Source organism: Marmota marmota, unplaced genomic scaffold, assembly GCF_001458135.2.
Source record: "Marmota marmota marmota unplaced genomic scaffold, marMar, whole genome shotgun sequence".
In the NCBI taxonomy this organism is placed as follows: domain Eukaryota; kingdom Metazoa; phylum Chordata; class Mammalia; order Rodentia; family Sciuridae; genus Marmota; species Marmota marmota.
Window position 1 is genome coordinate 306618 of NW_025999871.1, and position 9571 is coordinate 316188.

The following is a 9571-nucleotide window of genomic DNA, read 5'->3' on the forward strand; positions in this document are numbered from 1 at the left end:
AACAGATCCACTCAAACCACTATGAGCCAGAAATGTAAAGGGGGTTGAGGTTTTTTTGTTGCAAATGCTGAAGATCAAACATAGAGCCTCCTAGGTCATGAGAAGCAAGTGCTTCCCCACTGAGCTATACTCCAAGCCAAGGAAGTTTTAAAGACAAAGATTGCCAAAAAGGAGGTGCATATTTTATAAGGATGTTGTATTCAGAATATATCAAGAACTCTTACAACACAGAATAAAAAAGACTAAAAAAAATTGGTAAAAGGACTAGATATTTGGTAAAAGCATAAATATTTCTCCAAAGAATAAAAGCAAAAAGCATATGAAAAGATGATGAATATCATTAGTAATTAGAAAAGTGCAAATAAAAATCACAATAATCACTACCTCACACCTTCTAGGATGGCAGTAATAAGAAAAATAATAAAACAAAATAACAAGAGCTGATTAGGTTTTTTGTTTGTTTTGGTACCAGGGATTAAAACCCAGTGGCACTCAACCACTGAGCCACATCACCAGCCCTTTTTATTCTTTTAAAATTTACAGACAGGGTCTCTCTAAGTTGCTTAGAGTCTTACTAAGTTGCTGAGGCTGGCTTTGAACTTGCGATCCTCCTTCCTCGGACTCTGGAACCACTGGGATCACAGGTGTACACCACCGTGCCTGGTTGGAACTCTTTTTTTTTTGGTGGGGGAGTGATACTGGGGATTGAACTCAGGGGAACTCAATCACCGAGCCACATCCCCAGTCCTATTTTGTATTTTATTTAGAGACAGGGTCTCACTGAGTTGCATAGCTCCTTGCCTTTGCTGAGGCTGGCTTTGAACTCATGATTTTCCGGCCTTGTTCTCCAAAGCCACTGGGATTACAGGCATGCGCCACTGCATCCAACCAGCTTCAACTCTTATACATTGCTAGTGTGAATATAAAAATGGTGTAGATACTGTGGAAAACAGTTTTATGGTTCCTCAGTAAGTAAAACACAGAATTACCATATGAACTAGCAATTACACTCCAGGTCATACTCAAAAAGAGGTGAAAACAGGTGTTCATACCTATAGTCACATGTTACAATAGCCAAAAAGTGAAGTGAGTAAATGTCCATCAGTGGATGAATGGATAAACAAAACGTGGTATACACTTGCAATTGAATATTACTCAGCTATAAGAGGAAAATACTGATGCTGGCTACAACATTTCATAAAATGAAAAAAAAACAGACACAAAAGTAACATGTAATCCAATTTATCTGAAATATCCAGAATTGACAAATACATGAGACAGAACATAGATTAATGGTTGCCAGGATCTGCAGGGGGAGGCAGGAATTGGGAAGCACAGACTAATATATATGAGGTTTCCTTTTGGGGTATTTGCTTTGAAATGGCTAATTTTCTGTTGTATTAATTTCAAATTTTATATATATTATCTAAATACATTTTTAAAAATAATTTTAGTTGTAGATGGATTCAATACCTTTATTTTACTTATTTACTTTTATGTGGTGCTGAGGATCGAACCCAGTACCTGGCACATGGTAGGCAAGCACTCTACCACTGAGCTAAAACCCCAGCCCCCAAGTGAAATATATTTTATATAATATATACTTTATATAAAGCATGCATATATAAATACATAAATGAATAAATATATAATATATGTGTGTGTGTGTGTACACACACATACAGGCAGTACTTAGGATTGAACCTAAAGTCATTTTATTCCTGAGTCACATCCTCAGCTCTTTTTATTTTTTATTTTGAGACAGGTTCTCACTAAGTTGCTAAGACTAGCCTCAACCTTGCCATCCTCCTGACTGGGACTCCCAAGTAGCTAAGATTACAGGAGTGTACCACTGTTCCTGGCATCAACAATAAATTTTAAAACTTCATTATATAAACAAATAGCAACAACCAAGAAAGCCCAATCACTTTGGGGAGGTGGGAGAAAGAATAGGAAGCTTGATAATGCTGAGGCAAAACCAACAAAAAATATTGCAGGCCGTTTGCAAGGTGAGAGCAGGAAAACATCTGATCCATTGTCAGTTCTACAGGGAGGAGCAGTTGAAGGCCCAGGTCCCCTCCTCATCCTATACAAACAAGTGGTCACCTCCCCCAGCTTGCCTGGAGTCTGAGGTTGACACTCTGAGAAAATGGGGACAAACACAACTCAGGAGGAAGCAAAGGGAATTCCTGGGTGGGGGAAGTCCCCAGGATCCCCTCACCAGGGACTTGATAGAGGTGTCTCCTTAAAATTCTATACTTGGTAGAGGGCCCTAGGGAAGCATTTTGGTCCAGTTCAGGAAGAATCAGCAAAAAGCTGCAGATACAACTTAGCAAATGCAAGGCAAAGCACTAATATTTGACATCAGAAAAAAATACTGGCTTACAAATAAGAAAATAATTTTGAAACTTTAACCTAATTAAATATTTCTTATTGTCCTTCTTTTTTTCTCAAATGGATGCAATATGTATAGGGGTGTCTGGCCTGAGCATCAGAGGCAAGGAGACAGTCAACTGGTGACATAGTGATGGTAGTTTGGCTGTTTTGGTGAGGAAGTCAAATCTCTATGTACTCTGCCTGGCTCTGGAATTCCTGATCAACTCTTTGACCATCTCCTCTGATTGGTCTCTGACCTTTATTTTATGAATACAAGAGTCCTAAGAAAGTCAGATAAACTAGGAAAAGCAATCTTTTCACATTAAAGTTGATGTTGAGTTTCAGATGCCTGTCTTTAGATTTTGTCCAGAGATACCCAAGGAATCCTGCCTAACTTCAGGCATCCCTTTGGGACCTTCAAAGGTGCAATGGCAAAAAGCAAACTTATGAGAGTATTTTGTGCCTTGAACCCACTGAGGGTTAATACGGTGGACCCAAGCTCAGAGCCTTGATTATTACCCTGAGGGGCTACTTTCCTGACCCAGTACTTGAGGGAGAGAGAAAAGAGTCAAAGGGCTAGGTGCAGTGGTACAATCTTTTTTTTCTATTTATTTATTTTTTAAATTAATTATTTTAATTGGTATATATGATAGCAGACTGCATTTTGATTCATTGTACACAATTGCAGCACTTTTCATTTCTCTGGTTGTACACGATGGAGCATTGTACCATATATGCATTCATACCTATACCTAGAGTAATGATGTCCATCTCATTCCACCATATTTCCTGCTCCCATGCCCCTCCCCTTTGCCCAATAGAAGTTCCTTCCTTTTCCCCATGCCCACTCTCCCCGCCCCACATTAAGAATCAGCAACCACTTATCATAGAGAACATTCAACCTTTGATTTTGGGGGACTGGCTTACTTCACTTAGCATGATATTCCCCAACTCCATCTATTTACCTGTAAGTGCCATAATTTTATTCTCTTTTAATGCTGAGTAATATTCTATTGTGTATGTATACCACAATTTCTTTATCCATTCATCCATTGAAGGACATCTACATTGCTTCCACAGTTTAGCGATTGTGAATTGAACTGCTATAAACATTGATGTGGCTGTGTCACTGTAGTATGCTGATTTTGAGTCCTTTGGGTATAGACTGAGGAGTGGGATAGCTGGGCAAATGGTGGTTCCATTCCAAGTTTTCTAAGGAATCTCCATAGATTGGTGGCATCAATGTGCAGTCCCCCCAGCAATGATGCCTTTTTACCTACATCCTCACCAACATTTATTGTTGTCTGTATTTTTGATAACTGCCATTCTGACTGGTGTGAGATGAAATCTTAGTTTTGATTTGCATTTCTCTAATTACTAGAGATGTTGAACGTTTTTTCATATATTTGTTGTATATCTTCTGAGAAGTGTCTGTTCAGCACCTTAGCCCATTTATTGATTGGTGCTTTTTTGTGATAAGTTTTTTGAGTTATTCATATCCTAGAGATTAGTGATTAGTGCTCTATCTAATGTTCGAGTAGTAAAAATTTGCTTCCAAAACATAGGCTCTCTCTTCACCTCATTAATTATTTCTTTTGTTGAGAAGAACCTTTTCAGTTTGAGTCCACTCCATTCATTAATTCTTGACTTTATTTTTTGCACTTTAGGAGACTTCTTAAGGAAGTCTGGGCTTAATCTGATGTGATTTGGGCCTAATTTTTCCTCTATTAGGAAAATGGTCTAATTCCTAGGTCCTTGATCCACTTTTGAGTTTTGTGCATGGAGAGATAGGGGTTTATTTTCATTTTGCTGCATATGGATTTTCAGTTCTCCCAGCATCATTTGTTGAAGAGGCTATCTTTTCTCCAATGTATGTTTTTGGCACCTTTGTCTAGTATGAGATAACTGTATTTATGTGTTTTTTTTCTTTGTGTCTTCTATTCTGTACTATTGGTCTACATGTTTATCTTGATGAAAATACCATGCCATTTTTGTTACTATAGCTCTGTAGTATAGTTTAAGGTCTGGTATTCCTGCTTCACTCTTCTTATTAAGGATTGCTTTGGTTATTCTGGGTCTCTTATTTTTCCAAATGAATTTCATGATTGCTTTTTATTTCTATAAAGAATGATGATGGGATTTTAATTGGAATCACATTGAATCTGTTTAGCGATTTGGGTAGTATGGACATTTTGACAGTATTAATTTTGCCTATCCAAGAGCATAGGGATCTTTCCATCTTCTAAGGTCTTCTTCAATTTTTTTCTTTAGTTTTCATTTTAAAGTTATTTCACCTCTTTTGTTGATTCCCAAGTTTTTGTTTTTGAGGCTGTTGTGAATGCAGTAGTTTTCCTAATTTCTCCTTCAGAGGATTCATCACTGATGTATAGAAATGCATTTGATTTATGGGTATTGATTTTATATCCTGCTACTTTGCTGAATTCATTAATTAATTCTAGAAGTTTTCTGGTAGTTTCTTGGATCCTCTAAGCATAGAATCATGTCAGCAGCAAATAATGATAGTTTGAGTTCTTCTTTTCCTATTTGTATCCCTTTAATTTCTTTTGTCTAATTGATCTAGCTAGAGTTTCAAGGACTATGTTGAATAGAAGTAGTGAAAGAGGGCATCCCTGTCTTGTTCCAGTTTTTAGAGGGAATGCTTCCAATTTTTCTCCATTTAGAATGATGTTGGCCTTGATTTAGCATAGATAACTTTTACAATGTTGAGGTATGTTCTTCCTATTCCTAGTTTTTCTAGTTTTTGAACATGAAAGTTTGCTGTATTTTGTCAAATGCTCTCTCTGCATCAATTGATGTAATCATGATTCTCATCTTAAGTCAATTGAGGTGATGAATTATATTTATTGATTCCTATATGTTGAACCAACTTTGCATCCCTGGAATGAACCCCACTTGATTATGGTGCACTATTTTTTTAATGTTTTTGTATGCATTTTGCCAGAATTTTATTGAGAATTTTTGCGTCAATGTTCATCAGGGATATTGGTCTGAAATTTTCTTTGCTTGATGTGTCTATGCCTGGTTTTGGTATCAGGATGATACTAGCTTCATATAATGAGTTTGGAAGGGTTCCTTCCTTTTCTATTTCATGGAATAATTTGAGGGGTATGGGTATTAACTCTTCTTTGTAGGTCTTGTAGCAGTCAGCTCTGAATCAGTCTGTTCCCAGGCTTTTTTTGGTTGGTATAGGCTTTTGATGGCATCTTCTATTTCTCTGTTTTGAAATTGATCTTTTTAAATTGTGTATGTCCTCTTGACTCAGTTTGGGTTGATCACATGCCTCTAGAAATTTGTTGATGTCTTTGAGGTTTTGTTTTACTGGAGCATAAGTTTTCAAAATAGTTTCTAATTGTCTTCTGTATTTCAATAGTATCTGTCATGATACTTCCTCTTCATCAAAAATTTGAGTTTTCTCCCTCTTTGTCAATTTTATTTATTGTTTCAAAGAACCAGCTTTTTGTCAATTTTTTTGGAATTATTTCTTTTGTCTCAATTTCATTGATCTCCGCCCTGATTTTAATTATTTCCTGTTTTCTACTACTTTTGGTGTTGGTTTTTATTTTTCTAGGACTTTGAGGTATAAGGTCAGGTCATTTATTTGTTGACTTTTTCTTCTTTTAATGAATGAGCTTAATGCAATTAACTTTCCTCTTAGCACTGCTTTCATTGTGTCCCAGAGATTTTGATAAGTTGTGTTGGAGTTCTCATTTACCTCTAAGATTTTTATTTTTTACCATCTCCATTATGTCTTCTGTTACCCATGTGTTATTCAATAGTGTATTGTTTAACTCCAGGTGTTGGAGTAGCTTCTCTTTTTAATTTTATCATTGATTTCTAATTTCATTCCATTTTGGTCTGATAGAATGCAGGGTAATATCTCTATTTTTTAAAAAAATATTTGCTAAGACTTGCATTGTAGCATGACATATGGCTTATTTTGGAGAAGGATCCATGTGCTGCAGAGAAGTGTATTCCTCATTGATGGATGGAATATTCTATATATGTCTGTTAAGTCCAATTATTGATTGTATTATTGAGTTCCACAGTTTGTTTAGTTTTTGTTTGGAAGATCTATCTAGTGATGAGAGAAGTGTGTTAAAGTCACCCAGTATTATTATGTTGTGGTCTCTTTGGTTCTTGTATTTGAGAAGAGTTTGTTTGACATACATAGATGCCCCATTGTTTAGGGCGTAGATATTTATGTCTTGTTGATGTATGAATCCCTTAAGCAGTATGAAATGTCCTTCTTTATCCCTTTCCATGAGGTTTGGTTTGAAGTCCACTTTATTTGATATGAGGATGGAAGCCCCTTCTAATTTACATGGTCCATGTGAGTGGTACTTTTTTCCCACCCTTTCACCTGGATGTCTTTTCCTGTGAGATGAGTCTCTTTAAGGCTACATATTGTTGGGCCTTTTTTTTTTTTAATACAATCTGTCAGTCAGTCTATGTCTTTTAATTGATGAGTTTAGGTCATGCACATTCAGGATTATTATTGAAATATGATTTGTATTCCTGGACATTTTGGTTTATTTTTGGTTTTTAACTTGATTTGGTTTCTCCTTTAACTAGCCTTTCCTTTAATGTAGTTCCTCCCTTTGCTGGTTTTCATTGCTGTTTTTCATTTTCTCCTCCTAGAATATTTTGCTGAGGATGCACTATAGTGCAGTCTTTCTTGCTGTAATTTTTTTTTTTTTTTTACCATGAGGTTTTTATTTTGTCATCAAATCTGAAGCTTAATTTTGCTGGATTTGGATTTGGCATCCATTTTCTTTCAAAGCTTGGCATATTTTGTTCCAGGCTTTGAAGGTCTGGGTTGAAAAATCTGCTGATATCCAAATTGGCCTCCCCTATATGTGATCTAATTCCTCTCTCTTGCAGCCTTTAAGATTCTATCCTTATTCTGCATGCTAGGCATTTTCATTGTAATGTGCCTTGGTATAGATCTGTTGTAATTTTCTACATTTGGTGTCCTGTAAGCCTCTTGTATTTGATTTTGTAATTCATTCTTCATTTTGGAGAACTTGTCTGATACTATTTCATTGAAGAGATTGTGCATTCCTTTGGAATTTCTGTGCCTTCCTCTATCCCAATAGCTCTTAGATTTGGTCTTTTGATGCTATCCCATAATTCTTGGATGTTCTGCTCATGGTTTCTTACCATCTTCACTGTGTGGTCAACTTTATTTTCAAGATTGTATACTTTGTCTTCATTATGTAACATTTTGTCTTCCAAGTGATCTAGTCTGTTGGTGATGTTTTCTATTTGGTTTATCGTTTCCTTTATTTCAAGTATTTCTAGTCCCCTCCCCCATCCCCCCGAATCTCCATCTCTTTCTTGAAGTACTCTTTTGCTACCTATATTTGCTCCCTTAGCTCTTGGTTGGTGTCATCAATGGTTACCTGTATTTGCTCATTTAGGTCATTCTTTAATTCACAGATCATCTTAATTATGTACATTCTGAACTCCTTCTCTGACAGTTAATCAACTGTGCTGTTCATGGATTCTGTTATTGTAGTATCTTGGTTTGTTTGGGGGGTTTCCTCCCTTGTTTTTTCATGTTGTCTATATGTCTTCCTTTCTTATAGTATGGATCTGAGGTACTACAGTTTCTACCCTATAATCTTGTAGTGTCCATGCAGATTATCTGTACCTCACCTTGATGTTGGCCTTCCAGATCCTGCCAGTGTCCCGCAATGCATGCTACTGCAACTAAAGGCGGTGGTTGCAATAGCAGAGTTAACTCAAGATAGCATTGGGGGTGTCCCAAGATAGATGCAACCACTTTCAGAGATGGGGCTGAAAGGGTGGGCCTTACAATGGCTTTGGGCTGCCTGTTCCAAGATACAGCTGCTTCTAGGCCCTGACTGTTGTTGTAAGGTGAAGGGTACTGTGTGGGGAGGGCCATGGTTGCTGTGTCCCAAGATGGAGGTGGGCTAGGCCTGGGCTCCCAGGTGGGCCCAGAGGGTGGTGTTGGGCCTGACCTGGACCTAAGCTCCTGCATGGGTCAGCCAGTTGGTGGGGGCAGTCCTGCACCCTAACTTGGGTCTGAGTTCCCCTATGGGTGGTGGGGGCAGACCTAGGCCTGGGCTCTGGAGTGGACCTGCTGGTCAGTGGAGGTGGTCCTGCGCCAGGGCCTGGGCTACCACATGGGTGGCAGGGTAGGTCCTAGGCCTGGGCCTGGACCCATAGGTAGGCAGGTCGGGGGAGGCAGTCCGGAGCTGGGTCCTGATCTCCAGCATGGGTCTGCAGGTCGGCCTAATCTGGGCCTGGGCTCCCATGCAGGTCAGCAGAGGTGGTCCTACTAGTGGTACAATCTTAATCCATTAACTTGGGAGGCTACGGCAGGAGGATTGCAAGTCCAAGGCCAGCCTGGTCAACTTAGTGAATCCTGTCTCAAAATAAAAAATTAAAACAGATGGGGAAGTAGCCCAGTTAGCAGAGCACCCCTGGGTTCAATCCTCAGTACAAAAAAAGAAAAACATAAAAGGGACAGAGAAGGCCCATACTGGATCAAGTTGAACAGGTCACAACAGTTGGACAAAAGAAGAAGATGAGGTAGATCTGTCAGTGAGCAAGGCCCACCCTTTAACAGCCCAAGGCATGAAACTGGTGGGCAAGAGTTATCCAGCTGGGAGAAGCAGTGTGTTGGTGGGAAGGAAGCAGAGACCCAGAATTCCTTCCCTATAGGGTAACTTGCTTCCATCTTTTCCTTCCTTTTATAATTGCACTGTTAAGGGTGTAGTCAACTAGGCACAGGCCATGTCACTGCTCCGGATCTCTGTTGTTATGGCAGGGCTATGTTTCTTTCATATCCAGATATAGTCCCCTGAGGAATGCTTCTAAGAACCATGAAATAGGTCAGTGATAAAGTTGACTCTAAGGAAACACTCATCAAGAATCTTGCCCTGTTCCAGTTTTGACTGGGAAATAGGCTTAGTCATATTGTCCACGCTCTGCAAGTTGGGCTGTGATGAATCCAACACACCATATTTGAGCAATGGAAATGTAGGATGAAGAATGCAGTCTCATCAAAAATCTCTACAATTTTTAAACAATAAGTCCCCACAGAGAATTGTAATCTAAACCTTCAATCCTCCTGTCTTCTTTGTTGGCTCCACCTCAGCCAGAAAAAACAAACAAAAAAAAAAAAAAAAAAAAAAAAAAAAAAAAA